At 40.9% G+C, this 20,749-nt stretch overlaps 1 protein-coding gene across 2 annotated transcripts in view; it reads right to left on the bottom strand.

Annotated features, from left to right (window-relative positions):
• Positions 1-14,024, bottom strand: part of b3gnt2b (UDP-GlcNAc:betaGal beta-1,3-N-acetylglucosaminyltransferase 2b) — a 46,582-nt gene extending 32,558 nt beyond the window's left edge. For both annotated transcript variants that reach the window (XM_080740971.1, XM_080740972.1), the window contains exon 1: positions 13,661-14,024. The gene's annotated coding sequence lies outside the window, so the exon portion shown is untranslated. The remainder of the gene's footprint in view (positions 1-13,660) is intronic.
• Positions 14,025-20,749: the final 6,725 nt, after the last annotated feature.

Below are 20,749 nucleotides of genomic sequence, written 5' to 3'. Positions count from 1 at the left end.
AGGTAAAGACAGAGAGGATGTTGGAGAGAGAGACATAGATAGTGAGAGATATAGGCAGCTTGTTATCGTAGAAGATAGTAGCCAGTGATATGTTATTTCACCACTCGTTTGGTGATGCTGGGTGCGGTCCCAGTAACACAAACAAGTCTAAATGTGGTAATTGACTCATGAAACGTGTCGTCGTGTCAAAGTCTCCCGGAGCTGTGTGTCATTCAGGTCTGAATGAATAATGCTTGCTTGTGTACCTAACATACAGTCCAACTTATTCCCCATTTCAGCACAAGCTCACGCGTTGTGAGCTTGTAGATCGTCTATTTCCACTATTTTTGAAAATGTTTGAAAATATTTCAACATGTAAACGATTATGACGATTATGACAAAATAATTGCGATTATGTCAAATAATTGCGATTATGTCAAATAATTGCGATTAGACGATTATGTCAAATAATTGCGATCAGACGATTATGTAATAAGAAGGAAAGAAGTCCCATCTGTTTGATGCGTTTGTATTCTGAGTACCACCCTAATGGGTTGAGTGCATAATACTAAATGGAAGCTTAAAAACATGGCGCCAGTGTTACAGCCTTTATGGTACGAAATGTTGTGTACATGAAGTCTGACCAGTTGCAGCTATGCAAGGCTGCAAGTGGCTTCTAATTTAGAACACGGGCCCTCAGGGTAAGGCAGACAGCATCCTCCCACTAACACTGAACCTCAGCAACAACAAATAATTAGCCTGCTAGGGAAGGCAAAGGAAAAATGGCAATAAGGGAGTGTGCAATTGTGCACTGGTGAGGGGGCTGACAAGTTGTGACAACTAGTCGAAGCTAAACGCACATACTGTCATATAATAGTGAAACCCTTCCTACAATGACTTCTAATCAAATTCTAACCCTAACACACAGACCCATGGAAAATGAGTACCCAATTTCCAGGATTTTCCTCCCCCGTTCTGTCCTTGTGAGGACATCTGGTACACAGAAAGTATAACAACAAACAAACACACATCACAACAACACAATGATGATAAATGGCCACGATGATGAATTGCTGCAAATAACCACCATATTAAATAAATAAGAGTTCTGCTGTCTTTGATGGTGTGTAGAGATAGGCTCCCCTGCTCTGTCCCTCCAAACTGTCTTACTCTTTCTTTATACTTCCTCTTTGTTTTACAATATAAAAAATACATAATAATAATAATAATAATTTAAAAAGAAATAATAATAATACATGTAAATATAATCACACGAAAAAACACAAAAGGAATAGTGCCACATTGGTTCCGGTATATAAACACACAGTATATGTATGTCTATGTGTCTAATTGTAAACAGACAAACAAGCATGCTACTCCCTGGGTAGAAGGCAGGAAGACACAACGGGATGAGGAAGAGTGGTGACTTCTGAACAGCCAACTCTTAACTCTTTTAACTCTTTACTGCCACAACTAGTAAGGAATACAAAGAAAACACTTTCATTTCAGCCTTTATTACCTTCTTGCATCTTTATGGAAATTTGCACTGTATACACCAGTAAGACTCCCTAATCGGGAGATAAGTTGGTCGCTTATCTCCACAAATATCACAGCCTCCACCTCTCACGTCATACGGGCAGCCATAGTTACACCTGGAATGTTGAATCTCCATATATGGAGATAACCTACCCATCACACAAAGTCTGACCTCACCAGCCCATACCTGGGCATGGACGACTTATATCTCCATATACGGAGATGGCCATATATGGAGATACGATGACATCACAGAGTCCACAGCTGATGATGTGGCGTGATGTCATACAATACACAAACAAGCCCTATATAAAGGGGCAATTCTCACCAGGGAAGAGAGCATTCCCCACTAGCTGAGTATCTTAAGATGGTTGGATGTGATGATAAGCCACAAATAGGCCAAAAGTTTGTTTTACCAATTATCAAGACATACGGGCAGTTGACAGTTTGCCATTGTTACTCATTGAAGTTGAATCTCCATCTGAATCCCTTTTATGCCCATATATGGAGATCCCTGCTCTGAGTATCTGACATCACTAATCCCTTTTATGCCCATATATGGAGATCCCTGCTCTGAGTATCTGACATCACTAATCCCTTTTATGCCCATATACAGTATGGAGATCCCTAACAGAATCCATTTTATGCCCATATATGGAGATACCTGCTCTGAGTATCTGACATCACTGTGATGTCACCTGTTTATGCCTAAATATGGAGATCCCTGCTCTGAGTATCTGACATCACTGCGATCTCACCTGTGATGTCACAGTGACACATCACCTCAGTATCTGTGATGTCACAGTGACACATCACCTCAGTATCAGGCGTTACACGTATACATTGAGCAGGGCAAAGGTGTGACGTGTGTGACGGACGGACGGACGGACGGACGGACGGCCGGTGGAGGTTTTCATACTAAACTGCGACCTTACGGTCGCAATTACTAAATTAAGTTCATGTTAAACACTTGCTTTAAGCGTAACCTAGGCTAATAAGTATTATTATCAGGCTAAGAAAGGCCGACAGCCTTTGTCATAGAGGTCAAATGTTTCACATTTGCATGCATGGTATTCATTTAAGTAAATAGCTAGATGAATACCAAGCATACCAGAAAACTTTTCTTTACAATGCATGACAATACTTTGACAACTGTGTTAATTACACAGCAGAGTATCTACAAGCTAAGTTAACATGGCCTCAGGTATGGTATTACCTTGGGTATGTAACTTCAAGGTCTAGTCTTGCATTACTTGCAACTAAGGATCAATCAATGTCAGGGCTTAACCAGAGACTAACCACAAGACTTTTTACATATTCCACTGTTCCACTGTTCCGTCATATTGTATGGTTACGGCAGCAGATCTGGAACCATGTGACAGCTTTATGTGTTTCCGTTTCAAATCTGCTGCCAAGCCAGTCAAACAAAAGCTATGGGAAAATGAACTGGAAAGGTAACGGTTATGCCACCTTCAAGCCAATATCTCTTTTTCCCTTGTTAGGAACAAGCCTAGCTGACTTCTCTTTTGTCACTGCACGCCAAACCTTCCCCAAGTCCTTCACAACACTGATACATGGTTTCGTTTCATTTTCAGCTGGCTGAAAGCCAGCCGTTAAGTGTGTGGGTGTGGGGACTTCTTGGCAGTGGCACCCACAGTTGCATTATGCAAAGAGGAGATAAATATTGTTGAGTCTTAATATGTTGATTAGGTTAGGGCTGGGGCCTGGGCTATTAACTGGATATATATCAAAACCGATATTTAGAACCAATAATTGACTTATAAACGACTGACTTAATCTATATCAACAAATAGACAAAATAATGCTAAGGGATTTAATTGACTATATCGATTCGTCTGATTAACCAAAAGAAATTATGTGATGAAAATAAATCTGCAGAGGAGGCACCGATGAAACGGTCTTCGGCTTAGAAGAAGCTGGCAGGCTCGCAGCGCAACACTTTGTGAACTTGTAGATCTGCTATTTTCAATATTTGTTAAATAATCGATTGTTCATTAATCGTAATTGAGGCAACAGTTTGAAATAATCGTGATATTGATTTGAAGTCTTATTATCACCCAGCCCTATGGCTGATTCGAGTGGTAGTCAGAGATGGGATAAATGTGTCCACCAATATCTCAGGTCTTCTCAGTCTGTATCCTACTAGCCAAGGGGGTTTCAACCAATTGTGAACAAGGGATTTCTACACTGACCCTTATTCCATTCCCTTACTTAATCCAACCTTCCGCTAAACTCATGTTAACTCATATACTGATTTGTATCTTACGTATGAGAGTGAGCAGACACATACAGTATGGGCACAGTTCCTAATAATTATGATGACTCAATCAGGCAATCCGGTACACTTCCCCATCTTTGCTGTGGAATTTCTTGAGCTCCGACTTCCCAGTGACCCAGACAACATTGACGCATCTTCATAGGTAACCAGGTGATTTAGTGCACTGTTCCATGGAACAGTGTAGAGTAGTGTACCATGTATATAAATATAAAATAATACACAACTACATTAATAAATGCATGGTCAGGGACCACATGCAATACCTTCACAGATCATCAGTGGTCCACAGACCTCCTGTTGAAAACCCCTGTACTAGCTCAACTAACTAAGGCAGAGCAAATCAGTGTGTTAGTGGGATGGAGAATAGGAGACTACTTTATTATCAAGATGTGCCAGGTTTTAATTCCACCAAAAATAAGCAGGACACATAGCGCTCATTACTCACTGCTCACACTAACTTGTTTTAAATTGACGGCTAAATGCCACAAACGTGAAATTCTCCATTCTTTCATTTGGTTCTCATTCTAATTAGTACAGTTGTTACTAGTCCACCACACTGTATCTATACTTTTAATCAACAGAACAGGGACAATAGGTTTCATGACAGGAGGACAGAGGAGGTCAGGTATTATAGAGCCCTGGCCCCTGGGGGACTCTAGTCAAATAGGGCTTAAAGGGGAATACCACTCATTTTCAACGTTGAACTATGTCATTCATATATCTTAGAGTTGTTGTGTAGAAATAAGAAGAAAAAAAAAGTCCCCCCCTTCTGTGAGTACATGAAGATGTACTCTTTGGCTTGCAGTACATCTTCATGATGTCATTGAACACACAACCCCACAATCAATCCTTCAGTTCTAGGCAACACAGAAGGGGGGGAATCTTTTCTTATTTCCTCACAACAACTCTAAGATATATTAATGACAGTTCAAATTTGAAAACGAGTGGCATTCCACTTTAAGTGGTTAAAATACAACCAATGTCCCAACTTTCAATGATTACCAAATATGCAACTTGAATTGCAGCATAGGTTTGTCCGCTTTCACCTTATGACTCTGCTTGTCCATCAAAAAAAGGTAGTGTTCTGGAACCCATCAACATTGTACATTTCTTACTGCTAAATACAGTGTAGATGACTGTTACTGCTTATAATATGTGTTGACTCCACACCACCTCCTGCTTAACAGGCTATGTGGTGAATCTGAACGCATAGACGTTAGAACACATGACTACAACATGATAAATAGCAAGGGTGGGAAGAGGGCGAATATTTTCAGAGGCCATATAAACTAATCTTCTGGATAAAGCATATTGATCAAATCATGCCCCTCTTTTGCCCCTTATGACACTTTCATTTCACTAATGGAAACAAAATAGATATATCACATAATCTAGTATCAACAGCCATGGCAACAGGATACCACGAGTGACCTGTAAATTCTAAAAGTACCACCAACAAACACACTATTCATACAGTAAATCTGATGGACACATACAGTAAATCTGATGGACACACACACACACACACACACACACACACACACACACACACACACACACACACACACACACACACACACACACACACACACACACACACACACACACACACACACACACACACACACACACACACACGCTTCCTTTATCTGGTGCAATCGGTCATGAGACATTGTTCCCTATATTCTGCCTCATGTCATGAGTCATGACATGAGGTGACACCAGTGTTAGGAGTCAGCATATTCTGTAGAAGAGCCATAAATCTCTTCTACTGATATTTACGGTATAACCATCTTAGATATTTTTGAGATATAGGCCTATTAAAAATATGAAATATGTGGGGCATCCGGTGGCCTACTGGTCAAGGCGCATAACACATAGGCACCGCCACATAGGCATGGTTGCCGCGGTGTCGGCGGCTCGATTCCCGATCCGGACGACGTTTACCGCATGTCACTCCCCATCTCTCTCCCCATTTCCTGTCAGTCTACAGGACCTCCCTTGGTCAATAAAGGCAAAAGCACAAAAAATATATATTTTTTAAATATATATATATATATATATATATATATATATATATATATATATATATATATATATATATATATGAAATATGTGTTAGCAACTTCTGACACCAAAGTAAAAATCATTGTTGAGTAGGCTATAATATAGCCGGATAATACATTACATATTATGTAATGTATTATCCGATTTGTAACTGGGCTATCCTCACAAACCTATGAAAACAATGACATGCATTTTGGGTTATATTATGGCTAGACTTAGCCAAGGAGGTTGTATAGATATTTTTGTCCCTGTTCTGAATGTTTGGTAAATTGTGCATATGCACATGTATGTATCATTGTGCAGCAAATGTATTTAGGTTGTCAGATTCCCATGTGTCACTGCATGTACCCCTATGGGTAGAAGCATGTGTCACTGTATGCATGTACCCCTATGGGTAGAAGCATGTGTCACTGCATGTACCCCTATGGGCTGAGGCATGTGTCACTGCATGTACCAGTACCCCTATGGGTTGAGGCTGTCTGGCTGTCAGCAGGGAATGTTTTAACAGGGGGATTAGGACAGAGACCACTACCGTCCTGCCATTGGAGACTCCTAACTGACAGGTGTGCCAGCAGAGTACAACAGCAGTGGCAACAATCAGTGGTTGAAATTAATAGGCATGATAAAGATAATTGGCTTATTCTAAATGTATATACAATAGATATATATACTTTGTTGACCGGGGACCCCCAGGGGTCTATACCCAACCTCCCAAACCCCGCCCCGTCTAAACCAAATGTCTTCAGCAAAAATAGACAATCTAAAAGATCACAACATTTGGCAACTGTCAAATCGCTGTGTAACATGTTGTGAGCTTGTATATTTTCTATTTTCAGTGCATGTTTGTTCACCTATTACCTATTCTTGCCAAATGTTAGCATATTATGACATGCTCAAAATAGGGATGCTGTGGTTGCGGGGGGGGGGGGGGGGGGGGGGGTGTTCGCCTATTGCGCCATGCAAGCTAGATCCCGCCCTGCTCCTCAACTAAGAAAACCCTGCACTCACAACAGTGACTTTGTACAAGTGTCACAAAGTATCTGTGTAACTATGGATTGTGCTGTTGCCAATTTAGTTTTAATTGGAATATGTACGATAGGGCTGCACGGTTTATCAAAGTTGACTTCCCAAGCATTATGCAGACGTTTTAATTTTAGAAATCCGTTCATAATTGACTAAGCAATGATCAAATCAAACTGTGGTGTCTTTTTTAAATACCCGCGCATCGCCGCACCGAGGATTAGCATTACGGGTTGCTCCAATCTCCTCAGAGGAGAGGAGCCAAGCCAAGGCATGACACTGTCTGTCTAACAGCACGTAACAGTGTATTTCCCTTCCAACGGAGGAGTAGGCCTACTCCATGGCTACAGGTAGTGAATGTTCTGGTAATCATTATAAATATAACATCCTTAAATCCTTGTGCCCGCGCATCGCCGCACCGAGGATTAGCATTACGGGTTGCTCCAATCTCCTCAGAGGAGAGGAGCCAAGCCAAGGCATGACACTGTCTGTCTAACAGCACGTAACAGTGTATTTCCCTTCCAACGGAGGAGTAGGCCTACTCCATGGCTACAGGTAGTGAATGTTCTGGTAATCATTATAAATATAACATCCTTAAATCCTTGTGCATAGATTAGATCCCGTTTGTCGTAAACTGAAAGTGAAAGTAATTTCTGTGCAGCATGCTGCGGCTCCCCCGGGCCCGCACACATGTGAAACTTATGGTGTGTGTCTTATGGTGCTTTTTTTTGCCTTGATAAAACTTAAGCAAGGCAGCACATACGGTACTTTCTTCCTTGACAATAATGAGAGGCAGACAAAACCAGTACTGACATTTTTCTGAATATAAAAACGTTTTATATTGCTAATAAGCAAAGTAAAATGGAATCTTTTGGAAATATAATTGAACTGAATCAAACCATTTGCCAATTTGCCTAGTTAGTGATAATCAATTCCTTTTTAAATGTAAACACACAATAAATATTCAAGGAAGCTTAAATGATGTTCTTTGGTTAAATAATTTCCTTGACAATGAGAGGCGTTATTACTGAGATTTTCTGAATATAAAACCTTTTTATATTGCTAAAGCAAAATAAAAGGTAATCTTTTGGAAATATAACTGAACTGAATCAAACCATTTACATGATTGCCAATTAGCCTAGTTAATAATAATCAATTTATTTTTTAAATGTATTACACAATAAATATTCAACGGAAGCTTGACCTAAGGTAGTGAAATGATTTTCCTATGGTTAAAATAATTTATTATATCATCCTTTTAACTCTATCAACGCTTTGGACGTTCCCGTTCGCCCCATTTTTCCCGGCGGCGCGATGCCAATTGTACGTTCTTTGGCTCGTTCTTTTGTACCTTGGTTTGATGTCTGTAAACTGATGAGGGGTCGCGCGGGTGTGTACCGTAGAGACAGCTCCCGTAAAAGTGCTCTAAAAAACCCACTGGACGTTAGCATCAATGGAGTAACAACACTCTTCCTTGTTATTTTCTCTGGATCTATTGGTCTGTAGCGATTGAGCTGCCTTGACGGACGGCAGCCTACCGAGGCCATTTTCACATTAATTCTTGCATGAGGCTGCCCTCTACTGCTGGTATAGCCATGGTACACCTATTTAAGGAGAAAATAAAATAATAATGGTGAAAAAAAAAAAAAAAAAACATCTTTGTCTATAACATCGCAAAGGTAAGGTGTTTTTGCTGGCACAAAACCCAATAAATAAATAACAACATCTGGCAGTAAAACAGTTAACAAAAAAAGAACTATCACTTATCCTACCTTGAAATAAATATATAAATACAGGGGTTAAGGTTCTCTGTCCTGGGGATGGATTTCGTCCTGAGGAGTCTCTAGGGGCCATTTATGAGATCGAGGCAGATTTGCCAAAAAAGAGAAAACAAAAAATGGGGGTGAGGGGGTGTAGCCGTGATGTTAATAACATGACCGAAATCGTCAAAATGCAGCATAATACTTGCTAGTCAAGTCAAAATAAATTTCCGTCTTAGGATCTTTTTTTTTGCTTTAGCCCCTGTAAATATCGCGAATAAAATCGCAATCGCAATATTAGTCAGAAAAATCGCAATTAGGTTTTTTCCCAAAATCGTGCAGCCCTAATGTACGATTTATAAAACCAGTTGACTCCTTGACAGCCATGATATATTGTTATTATATGACACATAAGGGCGTTCGCCTGACTCAAAGCCTTACCTGACCTTAAATGGCTGTATCAGAAGTCATTCGTTTAGAATTCCAACAAATATGACTGTATACAGGTCAATATTTCATATTACGTGTGGTCAAATGGATTGAACACTAGAATGTCAAGTACAATTAGAAGTCTACCAAAAAAACGTATAAACATCATTAATTCAACAACCAACATTTAACAATTAACGTCATAATTCTCTCTTCTCCTGTCTTTTCTAATAATATCTCTCTGTCTGTCTGCTCTTCCCCAATCTCCTCTCCCCTTCACCCTATATATGGGGTCTTCAACAGGGGGTCCAGGACCCCTAGGGGGTCCTCAGAGTTACTACAGGCGGTCCTCCAAATCTTCCAATCCTTTTTATATTAACAACTTGAACCCTAGTGTCCATATTCTGAGAATTGTAGCCAAAAATAGCAGATCTACAGCTCCGAGGCATTGTGAGCTTGTAGATCGGCTATTTTCGGCAAAGAGGTTTGTTGTAGAGGGGTAAAAGAGCAGATAGCGTAAAAGGTATGGTGGTTAAATATCTGAAAACACCAATTGACATGAATCCAAAATACACTGATGATTGTGCTGTGACTGTCAAATGATGAAAATATATGAACAGGTTGGGGGGGTCCCTGCTTCATCTCTCTCTCAACTAAGGGGTCCTTGGCCTGAAAACGTTGAAGACCCCTGCCCTATATCTCTCCTCTTCTCCATCTGCCCGATCTCATCCTATATCATCTTGTCTCCTTTCCTTTCTCCTTACTCCCTCTTCTCCTCTTATCTCCTTTCCTCTGCCCTCGTCTCCATTTGGCCCAAATCTCCACAGCAACACTAAAATGCCTGACAGATGATGTTAATGGTCTGGCATTGGATGAAGCATAATGTCCTCTAATGTTATCTTTGAAGTAGCATACTTTGTCTCCAGCAAAAAAGAAAATGTTTTCTTCTGCACAGTTCATCATATCTACCTCATACTGGTCTTCCACAATCAATCTAGAGAAGAAAAATATTAATGTTTACTGCTGTCAAATCAAGTTTTTTCATTCCAACGATATGCAAAACTTTCTTCCATTATAAGGCTTTCACGCTGAGGAAGGTCTGCGGGCCACAACATCCGTTGTGTATGATCAGCTGCTGGGGCTAATGAGTGAAAGAAATCCTAAAAAAGGATCAAAGTGAGTGCTGGTGATCTTTTCTAAGATACTATTTCTTCCAGAACCGTGCCCCTGATATGCACAAACTGTGAACTATTCTTCTGACGAGTGCTCGATTCTCTCTTATTCAGTGCAAAATAAGATTACGATCTACAATTATAGTTCAAATAAACTTGACAGATGCAGCAGTGACAGGGGATATTCAGTATTCATTCATTGAATTATAATATAAATTAGGGATGGTCCGATCAGGTTTTTTGGAACCGATCAGCGAGCACCGATCACAAAAGTTTGATCACCCGATACCGATCAATCACCGATCAAGTTATTATTTATATTTTCTAAATGTTAATGTTTTAACTTTAATTCATTCATTCACTCATGAATTCATTTATATATTTGCCTTATAGTTATTTACCAGCATTACTATGTATTTATTATCATAGCAGTAACTAATTATTCCTTCAGCACTGTGGAAATCAATACCCCAAAATGGCCTCAAGTGGGCATACTGAACGGTTGGTTGATCGGATGCACCGATCCGATCGGATCGGTGAATTTACCTTTTGATCTAAACCACCGATTATCGCCGATCACGCTTTGATCGGCCCGATCCGATCCATTGCTGATTGATCGGTAACATCTCTAATATAAATGGTTTATAATTGTATAGTTAAAGCTCACTATACCACATAGCTGCACAGGTGTTTTCATTACCACAACAATTTTGTTCAAAGCAGCCTCCTAAACAACATGATAATGAAAGAAGAGAATTATGGTAATGACTGACCGTAACATTAGCTAGAATTCTGTTCGGTTCAGAATAAATATTTTCACTTTCATCTGCCATTTTCTATTCCAGGCAGTGGTTTATGGGATTTTAAGGGCGACCGATTAGGCGGTGCACCAGTAATGAAAGCCATATTCCACGGAAATACGTAATTATCCAAAAAATGTTTTAATTAATAATGTTACTAATGTTAGACCCAGTAAGGTTAAAATGTACTACAATTTTTAAAAAGCTATTCAATTGTGGAGATGAATTTCCAATTCAATAACCACAAGGCAATCAGGGACATGGCACCCACTTATCTTGATGACATGATCCACCCCCTACACCCCTTCCCGCTCACTTTGACAAAGGAAGTCTATCCCTCCCATCCCGAGGACACCCTGGCCAGACATCCCCTTCTGTTTGCTCTATAATAATCAGCTAACACCGGACGCCTGTCACTGCCTTTCCTAAGACACCCTGGCCATCGATCAAAGCATCCTAGCTCTCAAGCAGTGGAGTGGCCTCACCCCCTCAGTCAGGACAGCAGACTCACTCCCCATTTTCCACCACAGTCTGATAACCCAGTGGTTCTCAACCTTTTCAGGCCATGAGCATGTAGCTCGGCTATTTTCACAATTTCTGCCTCTAATACTTGACAATTTGACCAATATTTAATTTGTCAATTTAGAGGTATTAAAAAGTCCTCAAATTGTCACTTTGGAAATGTTCAGATACCCTCTATACACTTAAACTGTACGCTGGTTTGTTTACTGTCGAGTGAGAAAACAATGTTGCCCATTAAGTTAATCATCTGGGGACCCCCCAAAATAATTAGGCGACCCCCCCTGGGTCCCACAGGTTGAGAACCACTGTGATAACTCGTCCCCTCATACTTTACCTCACTCAAATCCTTGTATCACTTCTTGTTGTAATATATTTTATAAATCCCAGTTATACTATGCAGATGTATACATATATTTGTTACTTTTCACATAATAAGCATGTTATTTAGATAGCATATTGTTTAAACCAGTGGTTCTCATTGGTACATGAGAACCACTGGTTCTAAGAAAAAAAGTCATAAGTTGAGTGAAATATGTAAATTATACTACAGGTAGTTCTTCTGACAAGCAATTGGTTGAAATAAGCTGAAATGAGCATGTCAGCACACCTAGACGTTATTAGGATTTGAGAATTGGTCACATTAGAAATATCATCCGTTTACACGAGAAGTTCACAAATGTAGTAGCTAAATCTGGCCGATGTCCTGGTCATCAAATTATTGGCTTAGGGATGCAACAAAAACAAGGAAAAAATTGGCCTCCCGTGTTAATTGTGCATAGCTGAACAGGATGGGATAGGTCTACGAACCTGTATTTTAACATCAGTTGTTATGGTGGTACTTGGAGAAAGAGATATTTTCTGAGGCGGTACTTGTGTAAAAAGGTTGAGAACCACTGGTTTAGACAGATGTTAGGTTTGATGTTTACCTGTGGTATCCCAGTTACTTAACACTTAATTGTATTCTTTTCACTACTTCAGCATTTACCCTGTCATTTGTTGACAGGGGTAAATGGGTTCATGCCACAACCTACTCTGATCTTGCACCCTGGGTAAGAGTGTCTGCTACTTAAATGTCATATTGTCATATTTAATATAATACAAATTTAGATGGAGACATTTTGAATTAGGCCTACTACCTCAACTGCACACTTAGAATGACCACTTATAATACACAATGCAGTAAAGAATACATTGTTTTGTAAATTTGTCAATTCCTCAGGCATGCCCACAGGTGTTTTGGCAATTGTATTTTGGAATGGAATGAATATATCAGGCTGTATTTTGAAAAACATGTTGTATTACCATTACCAAGCTGGACGCCAATTGAAGAATCATATTCAGGTTCATTCACTCCATACACCTAACATGTGTTCAATGTAGCTAGTTAGGGCATTACAATAAAATAACAATAACAATTAAAAAGGTGAGGGGAAAAAATCATTAGGTCTACATATTTTGGGATTATAAAACAAGGTGAAAAGTTGACTGTTCACATTAATGACAGCTGATCAACTCTATGTATAGTAAGTAACCATAGCAGCCTAGTAGACGCCAGATTGTAAATAACGAGCAACAGCTTTCTGGTAACCGTAGAAGGCGGTGTAGGAGCCCGGAACGGGGCTATAGTCTGTCTAGTGTCTACGAAGTTACGAACACACTAAAGATTTTAGATTTTTCTTACGGACAGTCATAAGATTCCATTTAAAGCCTTGGCTATAATAGCTTTACACAGCTTGCACAACGACTTAACGGAAAATGTTAGGCTCATGATTTCCCCAAAACTTAGATCTTGGGTAAACCCATGACATCACCAAGAGTGAAAGGCAGAGAGACACACAGGGCCGCCAGGTTTGAGCCAAAAATGGGTTTAGAAAATATTAAAAGGACAAACAAGGTACTATTCAGTGTGGGCGCTGCTTTAAAAATGCCAGGCTACAGGATCAACAGCTGTTTGTTTCCGAGAAAAGTTTAGGCAATCGAATTAGCGCCACTAAAAGCACATTTATTTCCCAGAGAAGACTGTCATTGTAGGCGATTAAGAGACACACATAAATATACACACCGCGAACAACATACCTTGCAGTTTTAAGATGGATTTCCCCCGCTCCTCCCACGGCAAGGATCACACAGTCAACAGTTTAAAGAAACGTACTATTCCTTTTGGGTCTCGATCAGTCCCGTCTTGAGGAAAAGTCCAACCCCGACAGTACATCCACCGGCGTTGAGAAGAAAAGATATAGACTACTAGTTTTTTCTTCTTTTTAAAAAAATGTTCACTTCAAACGCTCACGTCCAAACTTCACTTGGGCTACGCAGTTTCCACTTTCTGAGCACGACTCCATAGATCCATAGTGTCTCTAGGTGGACAATTAAATAATATCGACTTTAGCTACATATCTGTAGTGACTGGAATGCTAGACTCTTCTTCTTACCTCATGGACTCGAGTCGTCGGTTTATGATTGAAGCAAAGAGCAGACTGACTCAGACTCCTCCTAAACGGTGACGCAGCTTTGTTGTTCACAAGGAGGAGGAAAAGAAAAACAGGGCGGGGCACTACCTTAAAATTACAGCCCGTCGTCTTGCAGTGTTCCCCCTGTCTGTCTGTCTGTCTGTCTGTCTGTCTGTCTGTCTGTCTGTCTGTCAGCGTAACCCCCAACCGCCCTATATCTTTCTGCCCTGGTGCCCCAGGGGTGCTATAGGAGAGTGGTTCTCAAACTTTTACATTTGAAGGTTTCCGAACCAAATCCCTTTTATGCCCATATATGGAGATATGGAGATCCCTAATCCCTTTTATGCCCATATATGGAGATCCCTGATGTCGTCAATATTAAGACCATATCTGTGAATGCCAATATAATCCCCTTAACTTTCATAGTGTACCTACTACCAATGGAACCAAATGGACCGTTTGGTTCCATTTGTACACTGTCAAAGTGACCAGGGCCGTGCTTACCATACAGGCAAACTAGGCAGCCGCCTGGGGCCCCCTCACAGCCTGGGGGCCTCATGAGATTATTATTATTTTCTTTTTTAACCAACATGGCCATCAGGGGGCCCCAGTTGAGCTCTCAACTGTGAGACAGAGAACAGTTGAAGTGAGGGTGAGGGTTAACATTAGCTCATTAGAATCTGAAAAGAGCGTGGCTCTCAAAGGTGTGACCAGAGAACAATGGTCCTGATTACCCAAGCGGTTCTTTTGTGTCTGTTCTGTGATGTCACGTACATTACTTTAACTTTAAGAAGGATCGATGCAGGGAATGGATACATTATTTCTAAAGTGTGTGTATATATTTATATTTAAAAAAAGTTTTGAGGGCCCCCATATTTATATATACATATAATATATGTGTATCAATTCCATTTCATTTTGGGGGCCCCAGATAGTTTGAAGTGGGGCCCGGGATGAGATCAATATAAAAGAAGGGTAAAAAGGGCCTTAACATGAAATGTGATGTTTAACTTGAAATACTTTCACAGGGTTTACTGGGGCTTCTTAAAGATGGCACGCATAGTTTGTATACTGTTTATTTATATTTAACATTTTGAGGGGCCCAAATATATCCATTTGGGGCCTCTCAATCTCTCAAACAGAAACACCCAGGGGGCTCCATGAGTTATCGTCAAATATAAATAAACAGTAAAAAGGCCCTTAACATAGTCATGTAATGTAGCCTATGTGTTTAACTTCGAATGGATATGTATAGCCTTAACCCACTGACTGTCCTGTGAGACAAACTTTGTCTTTGAAAACCACTGCAAAACATGCACTTAAAAGTTATTCTTATTCTTATTATAATTACGTTTTTTTAAAACACTATAAGTAATAACACTGATTCAATTCATAGGTTTAATAGTGTATGAAACTTGAGCTGAAGTGTGTTATTTAACATGAAGCAACCATCCTTAGATGACATTTCTGCCACAGACATGCAGCTAATTACCACCTGAAAGAAGTTGGCCTGTCGCTGCAACAATGGGCTCTGATTATCTGAAAAGAGCTTTAATGTCACAAGTTACTTTAGTCTCCTTAAAAATATAAACAAGATTTATACTGTATATATTTATATTTAACGTTTTGAGGGCCCCCAAATTCATTTGGTGCCCCACCAGCTCTCAAACTCAAGCTCTCAATACCCTCATATATAAATAGTAAAAGGGCCCTTAACAAAAGGCTGTTAACATGGTCATGTAATGTAATGTTTAACTCAGTATTCTTATTCTTATTACTTTACCTGTCCTGTGTAAGTTGCTTCTGGTGAGAGAAGTTGAAGCTCATTCTTTATCTTTATGTCAAACATTGTGGCCATCCATAGCTGAGTGGTTAGTGAGCCTGCCAAGGGAACCAGATCCCTGGTTGTCACAGGTACGATTCCAGGCCAGGTTAGCAATGTGTTGCAGTGTCCCTGAGTAAAACACTCAACCCCTGTTTTCTCCCTCCTCCTCTTATTATTTTCTCTGGAATTCTTTTGAAAAAGTGCTAGAGTTTATAGGCTATTAAACTTGTGTTATTAAAAAAATATAGGCCTATATATATATATATATATATATATATTTTCAAATAATTAAAAGCTAAAATATAGGAAACAAAACATAAGGGAGTATTTATTCGCGACCCCTAGAAATTGGTCCGCGACCCGCATTATGGCTCCCGACCCAGGGGCCTCAAACTGGGGTTTGCCTGGGGCCTCCAAATCGCTAAGCACGGCCCTGAAAGTGACAGACTTGTAATGGTCAATTTAGACCCCCATAAAGGAACCTAGAGAGTCCCTGACATCCACTTTGAGAACCACAGGATGCCAGACTCTCACCTCGTCTGTCAGACTCTTCCCCCTGTCACACTCTCTGACTTTCTATCTGTCTGTCGCTCGCCTCGAATTGTGTGCACGACATACAGGGTGCTACGACGGATATAGGGTTTATCACAAACTTGCCAGACGGTTTGTGTGAGTGTGTGCGTGTGCGTGTGCGCGTGTGCGTGTGTGTGTGCGTGTGTGTGTGTGTACACGTGCATGTGCAACAAAACAGGTGTGTGCTCCTCTGTAGGCCTTGATACTGCATCTGTCATTCTTAAAATCCTTATCTAACATATAATTTTCCGAATGTCTGTCTGTCTGTCTGAGTGTCTGTCTGTCTGAAACCGCGTTTCTCCTCAGTGGCTGGAGCAATTGATCTGAAATCGCATCACCATCAGCATATGAACACACCTGACATAACTGTGAAGCCCGTTTGTCACTTTCACAAATCGTATGCTGTATAATTGCATTTTTATGGTGTATCTATATCTATTTAGCCTACAGTACCTTTTGTGACCACACATGTTAAGGGAGGGGCGCTGTTGTTCAGGCCATGCACAATCACACACAAACCCACACACACACACACACACACACACACACACACACACGGGGGGGGGGGGGGGGGGAGTGTGTGTGTGTGCACGCGGGCAGGCGGGCGGGCGGGCGGGGGGGGGGGGGGGGGGGGGGGTGGTTCTGGCCCTGTTACAGATGTTGTCCAAAATCATGCAGATCGGTACACAGTATCTCTGTAGCCGTTAAATGGAACGGGTATTTCTTACATTGATGCTCCTACATATTAGCATGCAAGCACCAGTTAAAGTTACTTTCCATCCCTCATATACTGTGTGCACAGTGCACATCCCATAATCCACACACTGCACATCATTTCGGAGCTCATATCTTTGAACGGGTAAGGGCTAGTAGTGCTAAACAGCAGAGTCTCAAGCTAAACACATTGTTGTGTTGTGTGTGAGGGCCAGGGGAACATGTCTGCCTTCGTAAGTGCGTGTGAGCACACGCAAGCACACTTAAAGTTGGGACATTGGGGGAAATGTGAGTCTCACAGCAGCAGGAGACCTTTCCCAATATCCACACATAATGAATGTATCTGGCACCCTTCTGTTAGCAGACCCACAGCTGCGACCCTCGAAGGAGACAATAGAACCCGGCACGCTCATACATAATCATATTATCCTTCATAATGTGATTAGGCCTACTGTACATGCAGTTAGGCTGCCCAAACTCTCAGATCAGACATAAATCATAATAGCCCAATGAAGCTAGGCAACTCACAAACACTGGCCATATTTGAAAGTTTTCGGCCCATCCAGTGCTTTAGTTCCCCAATTTTATAATCACTTTGAGATTATAGATCATCTGTTTGTCATTTTGTTGTAAGCATTTATTTTGATTTATTTAGATTCAACATAGCAAGAAGACGGGAAACTGAGTACAGGGTGGGGAGGAACAGACAGCACAAGTCTCTCCAGCCTAAATTGACCTGGGGATGTTGCGATTATGTGGTTGATGCACAATCCACTCAGCTACCAGTGAGTCCCAATTGTCTCATGTTTTTGTATAGTGTGTGTGTGTGTGTGTGTGTGTGTGTGTGTGTGTGTGTGTGCGTGCGTGCGTGCGTGCGTGCGTGCGTGCGTGCGTGCGTGCGTGCGTGCGTGCGTGTTTTTGTTTTTCTTGTGAGGCACTTTGTGGTAAACCTGCTCATTAAAGCCTTTGCAAATCAACTTCACTTTTAACAAAAGAGAGTCCTTGTTTGTGCAAACCGACGTGTATGATGGGGTGGTTTTCATTCTGAGGTTTGTCCCAAAGTGGTTTAGAGAGCAATGAATGATGTAAGAATAGGTACATTTGTGTTTGTCAATAATACTGCCTTCACAAACAAAATGCAAGGTTGACAAAGGATGCTGCAACATATTCTCACCTCAAATTGTCACCTTTGATCAAGCTGACATATTTGACAAGTTGGGAGGTCAAATTTCATGCGTGATGAGGTGAGATATGATGAGGTGAGGATCCACAGGCATAATGCGGTGCAGCGGACCATGTAGACTCAACACCAGAAACTATTATTGAACAACTAATGTCTGTCCCACTCAAATCAGTCTTAACGTTGATGTAGGCCTAAGTGATATTTCTTTCTAAAAATAAAATAAAATAAATGTTGTTAAAAATTGAAAGCTCTGTATTCTGGTAGTAATCAGTTATTGTTCAGTCCTCTCCAGCTCATTAGTAAACAGAAAATACATTTTCAGGTTCAGATACCAATTCACAGGAGAGATAACTCCACAAAGATCGTTTTATCAGCTTCATTTTTTTACAGTGTTACAGCTCTAATTTTGTCTTATTCTTTTGGTTTTATCACTTCCAATATAACTTTTTTTATGTTGTAGCCTATCCTGTATGAGTTCTCCCTCCCATAAAATTACTTTTTTACTAAAGAGCTGGAGAGTCGTTGAGCTCCCTCCCTGTCACGGAATCTAGCTCTATTTAACATCTATTTGAACAATAACAAATTCACTTACATAACTTTATGTATTCGCAGACAAGACCCAGGTCTGCAAGATTATTAATTTATACTGCTGAACAGGGTTGTCACATTTCAAGTGGACATTACAGTGTAACCAAGTTTGGTTACACTGGAGAATCTGAGAAACTGTGCCAAGAAAGCAAGACAGTGGATTCCGATTGATTTGTCCGTTTGCAGCTTGGAAGAACTGTGAGGTTTTCTTTTTTTATACCTTTATGTTAAAGGGATATTTCACTTTCAAACTTTTGTTTATGATTCCAAACTCCATTTTAAGCATGATAGATTCATTTAAAACGCCCATCCTGGTTCTAATGACTGATATTGTCCTTTTTTATATTTATTTATTTTTATATTTTATAAGTGAAATATCCCTTTCTGGGTAACTCTCACTCTCTCTTCCATGTGTATACTCTGTGATGCTCTATCAACTCTCCAATGTTATTCTCCTCATTAGAAATGGTTCCAGATGGTCATATTTGCTACCCACCTCTATCTCTAGAGTGTAATTATGTCATATTTAATCACTGTAACACTGTCTTACCCAAGATTACATGACCACATATGGCTCATTACAGTTTGGCACTATAGCTCACATAATTTACACACATATTTCCCCTTAATCATTAATCCTTCTGTTAGACTAATTACCTCATTAAGTATGATGAGTATTAGTAGTAATAGTAATAGTAGGAATGATAGGAAAGATAGAATAGAGCAGTGAAATGAAAGGTTGAGAATCACTGGAGCAGAGGGACCCACGTTGTTGTGGTTAGGCATGTATCATGAGCAGTATCAATACAATGGTTGAGCCACTTAAACAAATACCCCTTTACCCCCATCATTGTCTCCACCAGCCGAAGGCTGAGGGAGAGTATGTTTTCCCCTCCGTCCGTCCGTGCGTCCGTCCGTCCGTGTGTCCGTGTGTCCGTGTGTCCGTGTGTCCTCGCAGTTTCTGTGCAGCTAATCTCAGTCGCCGTTGGCCCGATCGCTGCCAAACTGAGCACACACACTCCCTGGATGCCAATCTAGAACCTCTGCCCCACATTTTTCAAATCAGCCTCATGGTGGCGCTATAACAGGCCGATTTGTGTGGCCTGGTTGTTACCAGCTAATCTCCGGCGCCGTTGGCCCGATCGCTGCCAAACTGAGCACACACACTCCCTGGATGCTAATTCAGAACCTCTGCCCCACATTTTTTAAATCAGCCTCATGGTGGCGCTATAACAGGCCGATTTGTGTGGCCTGGTGGAGACCTGTGCTCGGAAGAGCACTGCTTCTAGTTAATCTCTGTAACGGTGGCGAGCACTGCAATAGAGCTCCATTCCAACCACACCCTGCAGTGTGGGCATTGCTTCGCATTGATAAGACACACATCCGATTGTCACCAGACCCATGACTTGACCGTGCTAAACCCTGGCTAACCACACTAACGAGACGGATGTGAGGAGGAGATTAGGTGACAAGCTACCCACGTCGGGGTGTGAAGGCACAGACGATTAGCCAGGGCTCAGGTGTCCTCCCATCTCCTTACCAACCTCCTCACCTCCCGATGTCAGGCATTGAGTTGTTTGCCCACATCACATGACGCAGGGTGTGACAAAAAGTCTACTTGGCTTTGCTGATATCGGATATGGCAGGGAGCGGTGATTCGACATGTGAGCTGTGAGGATAGTCATAATGGGAGCTGCCCAGAGTCTCAGTTCAACATATGTCACACATGTTTTAGATAGGCTATTATGGCTTTCATCATTATTGGAGAAAGCATGGTTATTGTAACCATGTTAGACTACAATGGCCTTCATCAGTATTGGACACATCATGGT

This window comes from Nannobrachium achirus, assembly GCF_963921795.1.
Source record: "Nannobrachium achirus genome assembly, chromosome: 13".
In the NCBI taxonomy this organism is placed as follows: Eukaryota; Metazoa; Chordata; class Actinopteri; order Myctophiformes; family Myctophidae; genus Nannobrachium; species Nannobrachium achirus.
Note: the sequence above shows the minus strand (reverse complement) of the source record. Positions and strands in the feature narration are given on the sequence as shown.